At 33.3% G+C, this 16,423-nt stretch overlaps 1 pseudogene; it reads left to right on the plus strand.

Annotated features, from left to right (window-relative positions):
* The first annotated feature begins 12,995 nt into the window (after nucleotides 1–12,995).
* LOC114762092 (toll/interleukin-1 receptor-like protein) lies at nucleotides 12,996–14,595 on the plus strand (annotated as a pseudogene).
* Nucleotides 14,596–16,423: the final 1,828 nt, after the last annotated feature.

The raw sequence follows: 16,423 nt of genomic DNA on the forward strand, positions 1-16,423 counted from the left end.
GGCAAGTTTCCAGCAAGCATCAACGACAAACGGCCGATTAAACAACATCAATGTTCAAATCAGAATTTTTCCAGCAAGCATCAACGACAAACGATTCCTAAACCCAGCATCAACGATTCCGAACAAATAATTAACGGGTCAAACTCTCATGGCAAGTTCACGATTCCTAAACCCAGCAAGCATCAACGACAAACGATTCCTAAACCCAGCATCAACGATTTCGGTTTCATTGAAGGCAGAAGAAGACCCAGAACCAGAAGGTCCAGCTCGCAACACGCCGATTAATTTACAGAGCAAGAAACAGAGGCTATGGAGAAGAAGAAAATTGCGGATCTGAGCCACCTTACCTGAGCGACGGATCTGAGCCAGGGAACACCGACCACAGCCAAATGCTTCACACCGAACCTAAGCGCCAGAAATAGCTGCAATCTTCTTCAACCATGGAGCTGCGATTTCTCTCACCGGCGGTGACTTCTTCAAACCGTGGCTAGACGGCGACTTCTTCACCGGCGGCGACTGGTTCTGTGAAGGAGGAGACGAAGACCGTGGACTCGACTGTGAAGGATGGTGTTACGTGGGGTGTGAGGACCGACGGGAGAACTGGAGAAGGCGTGAACGAGAGGAGTGAATTATTCAGAGCAATAATGGAGCCTTTGGTCATTTGTGGAGGGGCCCACCCGCTCCTTTCAGCAAATATCCGAAAAGCAGATAAGATGTGTTGCTGCCCAAACCATGGTTTCAACCGTTGAAACCATGGTTTTACCAGAACCTTGGTTTCCCAAATTTGCATGACCGTTTGGATGACATTTTGGCCAAACCTTGGTTTGGGCTTCCAAACCAAGGTTTTGAATGCAATCCAAACGGTGCCTAAGATAGGAGACTTGTGTTCCACTTGGATGGGAAAAAAAAGTGGAAGGAAAGAAAATGAGAAGAGAGAAAATGGAGAGAAGAGAAAACTGAAAAGAAAACATTATCATCCCTCCTATTTCGATGAAGGAGAGAAAATAGAGAGGAAAAAAAAGCAAGTATATGAATAACTGAAAAAATACCCTTATCTCTGTCAAAATATATTATGTTTAAAATCAAATTAAATATTTGTATAAAAAATCAAATTAAATATCTCAATGAAAAATCATATTAACATTAATATCATCAAATAATTTCAAATAAAATTAATATATATTATTTAAAATTATAATTAAATAATAAAAAGTAATAGTTGAAAGAGATGGAGAAATATATACTTGTATATGTCTGTGAATAATTAACGCAAATTTGCTGTATTACATTGGCTGTGAAAAAAATGGAGTTAATATGTTGGTTTGCAATTTGGCCACTGTACACTGAAATAATTTTGCTAAATTGTGGAGTAGTCATAAATAAAATTAAAAAAAATTGCATCAAATGCAAAATATGTGTTTATTCGCCTAGTGTGAGGGAGGGTATATGAGGAATGTGAGTTTTCTCATTTTTCTCTCCATGTATGGAAAGAAAAGTTGGAAAGAAAATGAGGTGGTTCCCGCACTCTATTTTCTCTCCCATTTATCTTTCCTCATCTAAGCAGGAGAAAACACATTTTTCTCCTCATTTTCCTTTCTAATTTTCTTTCCTCCCTCATTTTCTCTCCATCCAAATAGGGGGTTAGATTTTTATTTCAACAAAGAATGAATCGGAACCTTTTATCTAGGGAAAATTACATTTAAGTCTCAAGTAAGGGAAATTATTACTATGAAGGCCTATGAAATCACCAAATAAACCTAATGTCCCAAGAGACTTAGCTTGTGGGTAAGAGAATCTAGTTGTGAAATTATCAAGGTGCCCTCACTAATTAATTTAGTTGTTAATACATACCGCGATAGCTGTTAGTATAATTAATTGAGTTGTCAATGACAGGTGTGTATATTATATGTCAATACATACCGCAATAGTTATTAATATAACTAGTTTAGTTATCAATGATAAGTATACAATGCAGGTGGACATTAGTTGTTAATACATATTGTGATAATTGTTAATATAAGTAGTTTACTTAGTTGTCAATGACAAGTGTGTGATGCAAATTGACATTACTTGTCATTATAGGCACCCTTGCTTATCATTACAGGCATCCTGACTTGTCATTGCAAACACCATGAGTTAATAGTAATTATTTTAATTTTTTAGTTAATGAGATTATATAATCCATTCAAATTATAATGTGATAATCTGAAATAATATTTTGATACAAAATGAGTTGTCATTTTTTGCATCCTCACATATCAATGCTAACACATTAACTTGTCAATGTAGGCATTCTCACTTGTCAATTTTATTGCGAATGGAAATATGATGACTAAGCCTTCACTTATAGAGATGCTTACACATGAATTAGATAACAAAGACTTTATTTACCATTAAAATTAAGTGAGTACACATGAACTAAACAAATATTTCATTACACTAATTGTCAATTAAGTTACAAAGAATCCACAAGTCATCAAAATTGCTTAGCTTGGATTTGGATTCCTACAAATCTTAGCAGTATGACAGGCCTCATAGCCTCTTCCACAATGATAAGCAAATTTGTCTATTTTATTGAATTCATTTCAAGTGTTGGTGATGACATCTTTTATGCAGCACATGTCAATGATGGTAAATTTTCAATCTATCCTGCAGAAAATGGCAAGTTAAGATGCAAGTAATAACAAGTTTTGAGCATCTCAATGACAAGTTATGGAGCAAGAAATGACAACAGAAAATATCAATTCAATACATGCTGGTACTCAATTGAATAATCCATTGCTGCTTGTGAATTGAATGCATATACACGCAAAAAACCTGAAAAAAGAAGAATCAAAGGCATAAACTGAGTGCCGGGATGATTTCATGGAACAAGAGAAAATAAAAACTGAATTATGCTTGAACATTCCTAATTTAAGTGTCCAGTTTTAAAAAAATAAAGCAACCGAAAACACACTTAGTAGATGTCACAATTTATTTTAAATTTTCATATACATAACTTATATAATACCACAAATAAATATATACACAATGAACTATTATTTTTATCTCTACAATGATTATTTGTCCCAAGAACTACAATCAAATGAAAACGGGTTTGTGGCGAATGCTTAAAAATAAAAAAAATAAAAAGAAAGGAAGATCACAAAACATTGGATATACAAGTATTGATTAAATAATTTTCAGAAAAAAAATTCATAATTGCTATCTTTTTCATCAAAAGTTCAGGGATATAACTCAGAACATGACGCACAACTAAAAATGATAGGACTAAAATAACATAAGAAATTCCGCCTTTATTTGTCTTGCATCCCATCTAGAAATGTTGCAAACCAGAAAGTTAACTATTTGATTAGTTGACATACTTTATCCACAAACAATGGAGTTATAACAAAACCACAATGAAAATGAAGCAAAGTGAAAGTGACAACAATCAAAACTTCATCCAAGTACTGATTACAAAAGCAACCAAATAAACCTATAAAAACAACCATTCATTATCAAAAATAATATATTGATTAGAATATGCAAATCCTAGCAAACCAATAGAGCAAATCACTCACAGACAAAGAAACCAATAAAGTGGTGGACCTTTGGTACATGTGGAGTTATAAAGATTCAAAACAACATAAAGCTATCTCAATCACCAATAAGAGTTAGTCCAGTTGGTAAGGAGTCGGCTCATAACCCACAAGGTCATGAGTTCGAATCCTGCTGCCGATGTGAGGATCTTATTGGTGGAGGATCCGTAAGTACCTCTGTAAGCACTCTTTGAGCCTGGAGGCATACCCTGGCCCTAGTGAGCGCCCGGGACCCAACTCACCTAAACTTTTCATTATCATCACACAAAAGCTATCTCAATCTATAAGGGGAATCCACTAAATTCCAAGTTGAAAAAATTTTAGCTTCTATAGATGAAATTCAAGAACATAACAATGGGAAGCTTAAAGAACAATCCATAATATGAAAAATAAAAGATCATAAATACTATTCAGATAATAAAGATAAAATAATTCCTCAATAACATAATTTGAGAACATCCCCAATTAAACAGAATGCCCATGATTGACCTTAAAAAAAAAGTTTTGACATCAAATAATAGATTATTTGTGATCAGAACTGCAAGAGAAATCAATTACCAGAGCATAAGAGGTTGGCAGGGGAGGAATTAGAATGGATAGGTGGAATGAGGAGTTATCTTGACCATTATACATATCTATCGATATTGAGTGGATCAATGGAGCGAGTGAGACGATGAGAGTGAGTAAGGAGAGCAACACAGGACCAAAGGAGTTGATAGCGATCGACTAATGTGCTGTGAGTAATGGTAGAGACAGACAAAGGGTGGAAAGCCAGAGGAGGTGACATCGTGACTGCGAGCAAGAGGCGAAGGCGTGAGTGAGAGGTTATGGAATTATGGATTTTAACATTTCATTAGTTTCTTTTTAATAAACAAGGGTAAAATGGTAATTGGCTATGTTTGGTATGCCATTAGATTTCAATGGATTGGGATTGGGATTGGGAGTGGGAGTGAGGCTTTTAAATTATGTTTGGTGCATGGTAATATTTTATGGGAATGATTGCATTAATTTTATTTTATAATCAAGTATAAATTATGAAAATATCATAATACCCTTTCCAAAAAAAATTAAAAATATAAGAGTAAACTCATTCAATCTTTGCACCAAGTCTTTTCTCCCAGTCTTAGCCCTGCGTCTTTATCTCCTCTGATGACCCCGATACGACGACACCAGAAATATGTCATGAGATCCCTCTGCACCTTGTCCTCTCTCCCATTTTCAGCACTTTCACTGGTTTTGGAAAGCATGAAAATAATGCTTTGACCTTCCCTCCTGTGAAATTATGAAATAGAAGACATGTATAGCAGTAGATATGAAATGACTACACTAAAAAAAAGTTGACGGGAGGATTTATAGAATTATTCTTTTGTACTTATTTTTTGTGATAAAAATCTTTTTTTCTTATTTTTTTTAGTTAGGGGCTGTATCTTGAATTCTTATAAATTATTTGTTTACGATATCCAAAGTTATGTGATAGACATTAAAAGGGTTCATATGAATCCCACACACATGTATTCTCCATTGAAATGCATCTCGCTCGCAATCTATCTTTCATAATGATATACTAAAAGAAGAGGAAAAATAATTCCATATTATTTATTGCTAAAATAGTGTCAAAGACATTTGTTATATTTGATGAATATTGTGAGATTAAAATCTTTCACTCAATTTATTGAAAAGAAAATGGTCTAAAAGTAGAGTTCAGGAGCAACAAGCTTGCACCTATAGTCCAAAATTAAAATTGCTATTAGGGGGGAAAAAAAAAGACCTAACAACTAAACAATTGGAAATAGACCTAATATTAAAAAATTAAATAATAAACACCTCAATAAAGAATAAACTATGAAAATATCTAACGTTTAAAATTTAAATAATAGCTGTCTAAGTTATCATTAGGCAGATTATATCTGTTTTTCCTCTTTGAGGTGTGGCATAAAATCCATGTAACATGTTCTCATCAGAAATTATTTTGACATAAGCTGAAAGACGCTCTTGATGTGATAGCTCTTCAACTTGCATAAGATCATCATAAAGAGAATCCTTCATGTTGTCCAAATGCTTCTCACGTTCAGACGGTCTAGGCCTGTTCATGTGCATTGCTAGTTGCTCACTTGCCTCCTTCAGGCAATTAGAAAATGTATGAGCAATCTTCTCAATGCCTTGGAGTAGAAAGTCATCACGATCAGCACTATTTCGCTTTTGCTTTTTTGACCCAATAGTTGCCTCAGATGGAACATGCTCAACTAGATCTAAATTGTGCTCAGGTGGAATGTTCTCTCGTGGCGAATTATTCTCATGTGATATATTCATGTCATGATCATTGTGCTTATCCAAACCAGTTTGATTATTGAGCTCTTCAACGACATCATTAAATTGTTCAAACTCATCTCCAGTCGCCCTATCCTTACCATAAATAATGCTGAGCTCCTCAAAGTAAGGAAAAGGTGTATGCCTAAACTTAGCAACATTTTTATTTACCTAAAAGAAATTGACATAAAGATGGCATTAAGACTAGTAAATTTTCATTAAGTAAAATAATACAGACACACATATAATTATAAAGAAATTTACCTTTATATATTCATCCCAAACTATTTTGGGTGTTGTTATACTTTTTTTTATTAGAGTCCCAACCAAAACCAGATAAATTAAGAAGGTCAGTCACTACACCATAGTGAGTTTGTAACTTTTTAATCCTGGATTAGATATGAGGTTGTGCTTGAATATGACATCTAGGTATTAGATCGTGAAGCATATCCTTTAATGTATTTGTGACACTGGGCCTAAGACCATTGTCCCTCATAAGTTCACCCTTCTCATGCAGTGCTAGCATAGAGTTGAGTAATAATTGATCCTCCTCAGGTGTCCACACATGCTTATCTAACTTTCCAGATTTTTCAGACATGTTTGTGAAACTAAAATATAATATACATTAGAACCTAATATAAAGTAAACATAAAAGAAAGAAGTTTCTAACATAAATAATGGAGATGATATCTTATAGTGCTAACAATTGATCCTCCTTAGGTGTCCACATGTGCTTAGAATAGCCCACCTTAACTTCAAAATGCCAAAGCACCACTCAATGATATTTTGTGCCGAAGCATGTCTCATATTAAAGCACTCTTATGCATTTTTAGAATATCGCCCCTCTCTGTATTCACTCAAGTGGTATCTTTGCCCTCTATATGGTGAGAGAAATCCCTCACAATTGGCATACCCCGCATCAACCAAATAATAATGACCTTGTGGAACCCTTAATCCATTCCTCCTATTAATGGCATTACAAAGAACCCTTGCATCTGTTGCAGACCCTTCCCAACCAGGTAAGACATATATGAAGTACCCATCTTGTGAGCAAACGCCCAACACATTTATGGTTATGTCTCCTTTCCTGTTTTCGTATCTTGCCTTGTCCACAGCAGAAACTCTCAACTTAATATGCGTTCCATCTAATGCCCCTAAACAATGCTGTAAAGAGGAAAAAAATATTAAAAGTTTTTCCCATATGTTAAAAATTAAAAATACATATAAAATATGTGTGCCTACCTTAAACCACTTCCACTTATTGTCGTTGGAGTCTTCTGCCACAGGCTCTGCTTTCTTAAACAATATATGTCCAAGTCTCATCATTCCATTAAGCACGAAATTAAAATGCCTACTAATGGTTTCTCCAGATCTACCAAAATTATGTTGTATTACTCTATTCTTTACATGATGTGCTAATATGTGTAAAAATATGGCAACTTGCTCATCTATAAGCATATTCCTACTAGGCTTAAGACCACCCACATCCGTTAGCATGGAACATAGCTTATCAAATGTTGACCTATGCATTCTAAGTAGGTTGTAACATGCTATATCACTGCTATACACCAATCTCTTTAAATAAGCTCTTTTAGCAACAAAATCCATTTTGTAAGATATGTGTTTGGTCCGTCGCCTTGTTAGCATGACTATCATACACATACAAATAAAAATTCCATGTATTGCTTTAGCCATGCTCAACCACCAAAACAACAAACATAATTGTACTCTCTTTTCTTCGAGTAGCGCCATAACTGTGTAAACAATCATATAAAAATATAACAAAATTTTGTTACATTGAAACTTATATATATTACTAGTTTAGTAAAATCAATTTCAAAAAAATTTGTTTTGAATGCCTTCTCTGTTATTCAGAAACATAACAAATTATGATCAACAATATGAGTAGATATATGTTCTTTCTTTTTGAATTTACTTCATGCAAAAAGCATAACAAGCTAATATCAACACTCATCATTATTGCTCAATCTAGAAACAATCTTTCATGAGAAACGACAAAAAGTAGAGTTTCCAAATCTTAGCATTTTTCCCTATTTAATTTTAGAAACTTTATCTAATTATGTGTTCTTAGAAGATATAATTTGTTATAGTTCTAAAAAATAGAGAAGGCTTCTAGGTGATGGAAAAATATTTTATTTGGGCTTTCAAATGAAATGTTTGGATGTTGAATTAACTTCATCATACTTAAATAAAATAAATCAAAAGTTGTAAAAGCAATAAAATATCCTATAGGGTAAACATAATTCATAGTCATTAAACTACATGTAAAGAAGTGTCATACAATGTATTGTACAAAACACATTCTCAAACCACTAATTCAACATTCCAAATCAATATAGATTAAAAAAATCAGAGATATAAAATAAAGAAAACAAAGCACTCACACAATTATTTACATGTGAGGTTTAATACATTCTACAATGGCCAAATTAGTATAAAATTATACCCCTAATTCAATTTTTTTAAAGCAATGCACTCACCCATGTATTATATGTCGGCAAAATTGGCCAAATTCAATTCTGCGTTGCCAAAATATTTACAGCGTCCAAATCAAATCAAAGGTTTTAATTTGTATGCCACATGTCAGGTTTTAATTTAGTTTGCAGTGTCCATCATACCTAAAGCACTTGCACTACACACTAAAAGTGACAATGAGTAAGAAACAAAGGAAGTGAGAGAAAACTGACAGGCCTGAATGTGAAGAATGAACAATGTAAGAGGGTGCAAAAGAACAAATTAGCAAGCATAATTTAGTCTTGTGTGTATTATATTATTTCTAGAAAAATTAATCGCATCAACAAGAAGCAAATTGAGCATGAAAAAGATATTGGAATTCTGAGTAGAAGGAGAAGTTCAAACTGAACATCAAACAAGCCTTATGGAATCAACAATAATTAGCCATAGGAAGTAGTTATAGCACTTACCAGTGATGTTGTGACTTCCTCGACAACAAGCAAGACGGTGAGACCAATAGAGAGAGGGGGAGCGAATGCGGCTATGTAGAATAGATTATCTTAATTTAGGTCAAATGTTCATAGGGGTATTCTTGTCTTAAACTTATTATTAACAAGGATATTTTTGTCTATGAAAATTGCAATCCTAGGGCCGAAAATCGAGTACCGGGGGGGAGGTGAGTTTGCTCAGTCCCACCTACGTGGTATTGGCCAAGCCCACGTCATTCTCAATCTCATGTACCAAATAGCACTAATTAGCATAGTTCCTGACCCAGTCCCAATCCCAATCCCAATCCCAACCCTTTTGTACAACGTGCCAAACAGCACCTTAGTTTCCATGTTGGTTATAAAAAAACTCAATGTGAAAACTTTATTTTAAAAAAAATTCAAAGAAAAGAAACAAGATTCTTTACGTCAATTCCGAGTAAAGCTAACGTAGATTGTTCATTCTACCTCAGTTAAAGATGTAACTATTGTAGAAATACTGAATTTATTATAAAAATGTCACAGCATCTTTTTGTATCATTTTTTTTGTATGACTGACATATATAAGCAATGTAAATAGTGGTTTTTGTATGGTAGAATACCATAAACTACACTCCTGTCGAATAAAAGCTCAACCAATACCAATAAGGATTGAGTCTAGTGGAAGGGATTAGTCTCTTACAACGTGATAAACTAGGATTCAAATTCTTGTTGGGAGAGGTGACCACATTTACCCTATGTTTGGATGGAGAGAAAATGGGAGAGGAAAGAAAATGAAGGAGGAAAATGGGAGAAGAAATGAGTTTTTCTATGTTTGGATGACGGGAGAAAAGTGAGCGGAAAGAAAAATAGGGGAGAAAATGGGATGTGATACCTACTTTATTTTCTCTCCACATACGAAGAGAAAATGAGAAGAAGACTCATGTTCCCCATATGCCTTCCTCAGACATAATACAATAATATCACATTCCACCTTTAATGCAAGTTTTTCTTTTTAATTTTACTTATGACTACTCATAATTCAACAAAATTATCTCATTATATTGTGGCCAAAATCAAAAGCTACACATGAACTCCATTCTTTCACATTCAATGAACAATGCAGGAAATTCGTGCAAATTAATACACACACATATAATTTCTTCATCTCTTTCAACTTTTATATTAAATTTTTACTATTTATTAATAATCTTAAATAACACGTAATATATTTATATCATTTTATTATGTTTGATTTTAAAAAAATTATCCACTTTTTTTTAAAAATTTTCACCTTTAAAAAGAATTTTTTTAACTAAATTATTTGGTTTTTCCAATATAATCACATGGTAATAATTTTTTATCAAATGATTTGATTTTAAATTATTTAATGATATGAACACTAATATGATTTTTTTATTATGATATTTAATTTAATTTATAACATGATATATTTGATATAAGAATAAGAGTATTTTAGTCATTCATATAGAAGAATAAGAAGATAACATTTTCTCTCCAGTTTTCTCTTCTCTTGTTTTCTCTCCTTCTATTTTCTTTCCTCCGAATTTTTCTTTCTATCCAAACAAAGCATTAGTGTTTGATAGTGCATAAAATAGGATTGTCTCCAATAAGAGAATACATGTGCTTAACAAAAAAAAAAAAGAGGGCTCAACCTGTACAAATCTTTAGAATTTTGTTGGCCCACCTTTGGTACTCTTGAATATTTCGATAATTCTATCCAAAAAGAAAGTAACAAAACAACCTATGAAGAATTAAAGTAATTAAGAGCATTTTTTATCCATGCAAAATAGTTGGGCGGAAAATGAAAGTCCCTTCCGTTACAACTTACAAGGCGTCTAAATGAATGCATTTCAGAAGGTCAAAATCACATCAAGATGCCGAATAGGAGAGTCTTCCTTCGCGGCCGAACTTCATTCAAGACTGCTTTCGGTACAATAAGTGTAATATCATGATTAAAAAAAGAAGAAAAAATTCCTAAAAACCGATACCTCTTGAATTTTAAAATTTCAAATCAGTATTATTTTCAAAACTTTAATAACAATTAATTACATTTGAAAAGTAAATGACAACGTATTTTTATAGTTATTTCTAATTTAAAGTTTTAAAATTTAAGAAGTATTTTTTTGGAATTAAAAAAAATCAAAGCATCCTCTACTTGTAGTGTTCCCGGAATTTACTCTCATCAATATTCACTCTTTCAATTTTCCGTGTGTTAATGATGAAATCCCACCTTGACCATTTTTACCCAAAAAATCATAGTCGCTGGCGGTGGCCGGCAGTTGATGCTAGCTAGATCTTTGGCAGCCGCAGCAAACAGCCAATGCTGAAACTCCAAGGGGCTATTGATACAAGTGATGAAGCAGGCATCCAGTGTTGGAGCGCTGGCGGCTAGGTTGCCGACGGATGGTTAGAGTTTTTTTTTTTTTTTTCCCTGAAGAAGCAAAATATTGTAAATTGGTATAATTTTTTGTTGTTGATGTTTTTGAACTTCAAATGGTATTTTGTGAAATTTTAATTTCCCTATATGCTATGCATATGATAGATTTTTTTTTTTGGTAATAGACCATGGTTTTTCAATTTTTTTTTTCAGTTTGATGTAGCTTTCAAAGGAACCTTCGTGTTATATCTGCAAGACATCACAGCCCATGGTTTGAAAAGCGGACCAGTAATGGAAAACACATTACTATTAAAGCCCAGACCAAACACAGAATAGCCGCATATCCTGCCACTTGTGCCGGCAACTAAATTTTCTTGTCATATTTTTTTTTTATATATTTTTTATTTTCTTGTCATTTTAAAACTGCAAGCTCCTGTGAGAAATTATCTTTGATATATATTACTCTTCCGGTTCTTAATATAAGACCTATTTAAATAATTTGATTAGATTAAAGAAGTAGTTAATTATAAAAAATAGACATGTATTTCCTAAAACACCATAATTATCTTCTTAATATCCTCTCTCCATCTTCTACTTGATTATGGTTGAGAGAGTATCTATATAGGTAATTTAGAAAAAATTGATAAATATGAGAAATCTTTCTGATATTTAGGACCAAAATTAACTCAACAATTAGGTCTTATATTAAGAACCGGAGGAGTATAATAAAATAAAGTACAATTATGCACTTGTGATCATGCTTCTCAATTAGTTTCACACTTTGGGGGAAAAAGTCTATTGACGTACAAACTATAGTTATAAAATGAGTCCCACTGGGAGAAGTACTCACATTTAATACTTGATATTGTATCGAATAGGATTACCTGTAATAGAAAGATACATATGCATTTAAAAAAATAGTTATAAAATGAGTGAGTTCCTTAATTTTTACAAAAGCCCAAATCAGCTGTATCATCACGGCAATACAGCTTCTTGATAACTGTAATATATACTTCTTAAACTGCTACTCCTCCAGTTCTTAATATAAGATACATTTAACTAATTTGATTATATTAAGAAAGTTAGGTAAGTTAGTTAATTATAAGAAATATAACGCGTTTTTTCTAAAATACCATAATCATCTTTCTTAAAACCCCCTATTCCTCTTCTACTTGATTATGGTTAAAGGAGTATCTATAGGGTTAATGTAGAGAAAACTGATAAATATAAGAAATGGATCTTATATTTAGGACCAAAACCAACTTAATAATTGGATCCTATATTAAGGACAGGAGGAGTATTATGCAGTTATAATCATGGAATATACTTCTAAATCTCAATCTAAGCAAATTATATTTCATCATTTTACTTTCACTTTTTCTATTTTGTATTATATGGCAATTTACCTGTCGCTTAATCAATATTCACATATATCAAATCTAATTAATTAACAGACTATGTGAGTATAGAGACAGCCACATATAATGAAGAAAGCAATAGGTAACCAAGGGGGAAAAAAACTATATCAAATAAAATTATAAGAACTCGCAAGTTAATTTTCCCAATAAATAAATAAAGTAGCATCGCAAAGTCAAGAGAGAAGCTTCCTTGATGAAACGTAGCCCCACACGCATAGCGTAAACTTTTGACTTCAAATTTCTGCAACTCTTGTAGCTGGAAGCAAACTTTTGCCTTTCTACTGTTTTTTTTTTTTTTTTAATGCAGAAACTCAAATCTTAACTTTGATCATATATCTCTCAAAGTTTCTTCCCGAGCTTCCATGGCATATTCATCATCATCATCATCCTTCAACATAACTCCTCCTCCTCCATTATTCCCAAAAATCTCAGTCGAAAACTACGACGTATTCCTCAGCTTCAGAGGCGAGGACACACGCTATAGCTTCACGAGCCATCTTCACGCAGCACTGAGCAGGCTGAAAGTGAGGACCTACATCGACTACGAGCTCGAGCGTGGCGACGAGATATCGCCGGCGCTGATAAAAGCCATCGAAGAAGCCAAGGTTTCCGTTGTAGTTCTGTCTCAGAACTATGCTTCTTCAAGGTGGTGTTTAGATGAACTAGTTAAGATAATGGAGTGTAAGAGAACCAAAGGACAGATCGTGGTTCCCATCTTCTAGCACATAGAACCGACACACGTTAGACATCAGACCGGAAGCTATGCCGATGCTTTCGCTTGCCATGATCGCCGTTTCATGGCCACTGACCCTAACAAGGTCCTGAGATGGAGGCTCGCTCTTTCTGAAGCAGCCAACCTTTCTGGCTGGGATTGCTTGGTCACTAGGTTTGTGCGTATATCTATATTTCTATTTTTTTTTTTAAGTTAGAGTATTTTAGTCACTTTGAAGTTGAAGTTAAAACTAATCTCTATGGGGTTGAAAGCATTAAGATTAAAATTCTTCTAACAAGTATACTTCCTAAATTCGAACGGGTGTCCTTACCAGAGGTCAGAACGTTTAGTATCTCAATTAACAGCTTGCTTAGCTCCCTCTCTCCTATATTGCCCCCCACTTCCCTCATGTTTTTCTTGTTTTTTTTTTTTAATCACTAAATTTTATCTAAAATAATAAAATTTTATGTAACAAAAAAAACAGTACAATTATTTTTTTTTACGATTTTTTTTTAAAAACTCTTAAATTGTGTAATTTAGATACAATTTTTTTAAAATTCATAAAAAGTTTAAAACTACATCATTTGTTTCTCATAAGATAAACACCCCAAATCCTTATGTATGTATCTACTACCTCTTGTCCTAATTATAAGATCTTATTTGATCCTAATTATAATATTTTGTTTATAGTCTACATAAATGAGAATTAAGACCAGAGGTAGTATTTGTTTATGTATTTATGAGATATCCTTAATCTTGAACTTTGTAGGATGGAGTCGGAGCTAGTTGAGAGGATCGCCATTGATGTGTTGCAGAAGCTTGACTCAATTAACAATGGCGGGATTGAGAGCAGGATAGCAACCTACAAGCAGATGGCACAGGCGAAGCTGGAGAAGTGTCTGAGGACTGGCAATTTGAACGACATGGAAGATCTAACAGAGACCCTGCAACAACTGGCCAATCTGAAACTGGACAAGGCCCTTAGAACCGACGATGATAAGGATTGGGAAGAACTGGACGTGACGAACCAGAGGATTTTGCAGCTGAAACAGCAGAAGTTGATTCGCTCTGGTAATCCCAAGGCCTTGGAAGATTACACTGCCACTCAACACCAAATTGCTCAGATTAATGCAGAGAGAGAGAATCGTAGGCGTGGGATCTACCGAGGGATTTAACCCCAGAAAAATTTCATTATTATTATTGTTCTTATTCTTCATTTTGGTGAAAGGTTTGGTAGTAATAAATTTGAATGTGTAATGATCAGTTTCATGATCCTGTTTCTTTATTAGAAGCAGAAATTTAATATCTTTGGTTTAATAAGATGCATATCTCTTCACTTTGTGTAAGTTTGTGTACATAGTTGACTACACGAGGGCAAAAGGGCATTTTTGCGAGGTTTGAAAAATGGACCCCCCCCCAATCCGTGGCTTGGGTGAAGGGGTTCAACACGCTCACTAAGGAGCGGATTTGACTCTCATTGAGGGAGCGGATTTGACTCTGGAGCATGTTGTAACATTGGAAGAAGCATCCCAAAGCTAAGTGAAGCGGGAATCCAAGGAGGCGAGGGTAGAACCAGCCTGTGAATTAAGGTTATGTTTGTTAAGAAGCATTGAAAATTCAGGATATAATTAGATTTGGGATTAAAAAATCTATTAAAAGAGTGCTTACATAAAAGATTGCTTGTTATATAAGATTAGCCAAACCCATATATTAATATTAAATATTATTTTAATGATTTTTTCTGATTACAATTTCAATCCCTATCCTTATTTTCAATGCCTCCTACCAAGCGGGACATAAAAGTTAGGCGCCCCAATGCCTTTAGATTGTGGGTGAACCCGATTCCTTCCTAAAATTTCTCTCACAAAAAAAAAAGAATTTTTATATCGGTTTTGTAATTAATACAATGGGCATAGAAAGTCTTTCCAAACCCACTTTAGCGAAAAAATTTAGATTATTTGTACTTAATCAGTGTGAAAAAAGTAAAGGAAAAAATTTATTTCTTTCTACGTACATAGATTATCATGTGCAACTGACATTAAATTATGACTTAGCAATGAGGGTTAAGTCTAATGAAAAGAACTAGTCTCTCATAACATAACAAACTAAGATTTAAATTCATGCTGGGAGATGTACTCATATTCAGTGTTCGATAGTGTCTCAAATAAAATTACTTTTTATAAAAAGATACCTATGCATAGCAGAAAAAATATGACTTTTCTGCACCGGTTAAACAGTTGGAATAAGAAAAAAAGTCCATTTTCTATGCTTGTTAATTGATGTATAAAGTTTATGTTTTCTTTTTAATATTTACTGCACAAGAGATGCAGCCAGCTAGCCAGCAGTTAAACCTCGATTCCACAAGTGTACAATTCAATTAACATTAACTCAATTACTACAAGGAAGAAAATAACAAATATGTATGTATATATACTCTAACTAGAAATTATAATTATGAAGTAAAATATGCATTTTGATTGAAGACTATTAAGTGTTAATGGATATGTTCCCCTTTTTTACCATATATGTCACTTTTATTTAAATGTGCTCTTTTTATTATTATGGTTTGCTTTTTTATTTGAAGTGTATGTATTTGAAATATATTAATTTCTTTATGGCTGATAACTGATTCAACCATGAATCCATGACCCGACCATTGAATTATAAAATCAGTGTTTCGGCAAATTGGATGATATTGATTAATAACATAATATTATTATAATTTCCTTTAATAATTTTTTTCACTATTATATATACACCGACCATGATTTTAAAAAAAAAACACATATAATACCAGTCAAAATTTGTGATCTTTAATATATCGATTCATACTAACTTAACGGGGCATTTTTCACGCTAAGATTTCACGCAACTCAAATTGAAATCTGAACAAAAATTATTGCCGACAAAATTTAAAACTGTGAATGCCAGTTGAATGTATGAACATATTGGAATATGGGTCTTTCATTATTGCACATTAATTGTGACCAAAAGTGAAGGGAAAAATATAAATCAAAGTGTAACAGAAAATATTAATAGTCCTATTTATAAGTCACTTTCAACAT

The sequence above is a fragment of the Neltuma alba genome, unplaced genomic scaffold (assembly GCF_004799145.2).
Source record: "Neltuma alba isolate B1F8T4 unplaced genomic scaffold, ASM479914v2 tig00011191_pilon, whole genome shotgun sequence".
Classification (NCBI taxonomy): Eukaryota; Viridiplantae; Streptophyta; class Magnoliopsida; order Fabales; family Fabaceae; genus Neltuma; species Neltuma alba.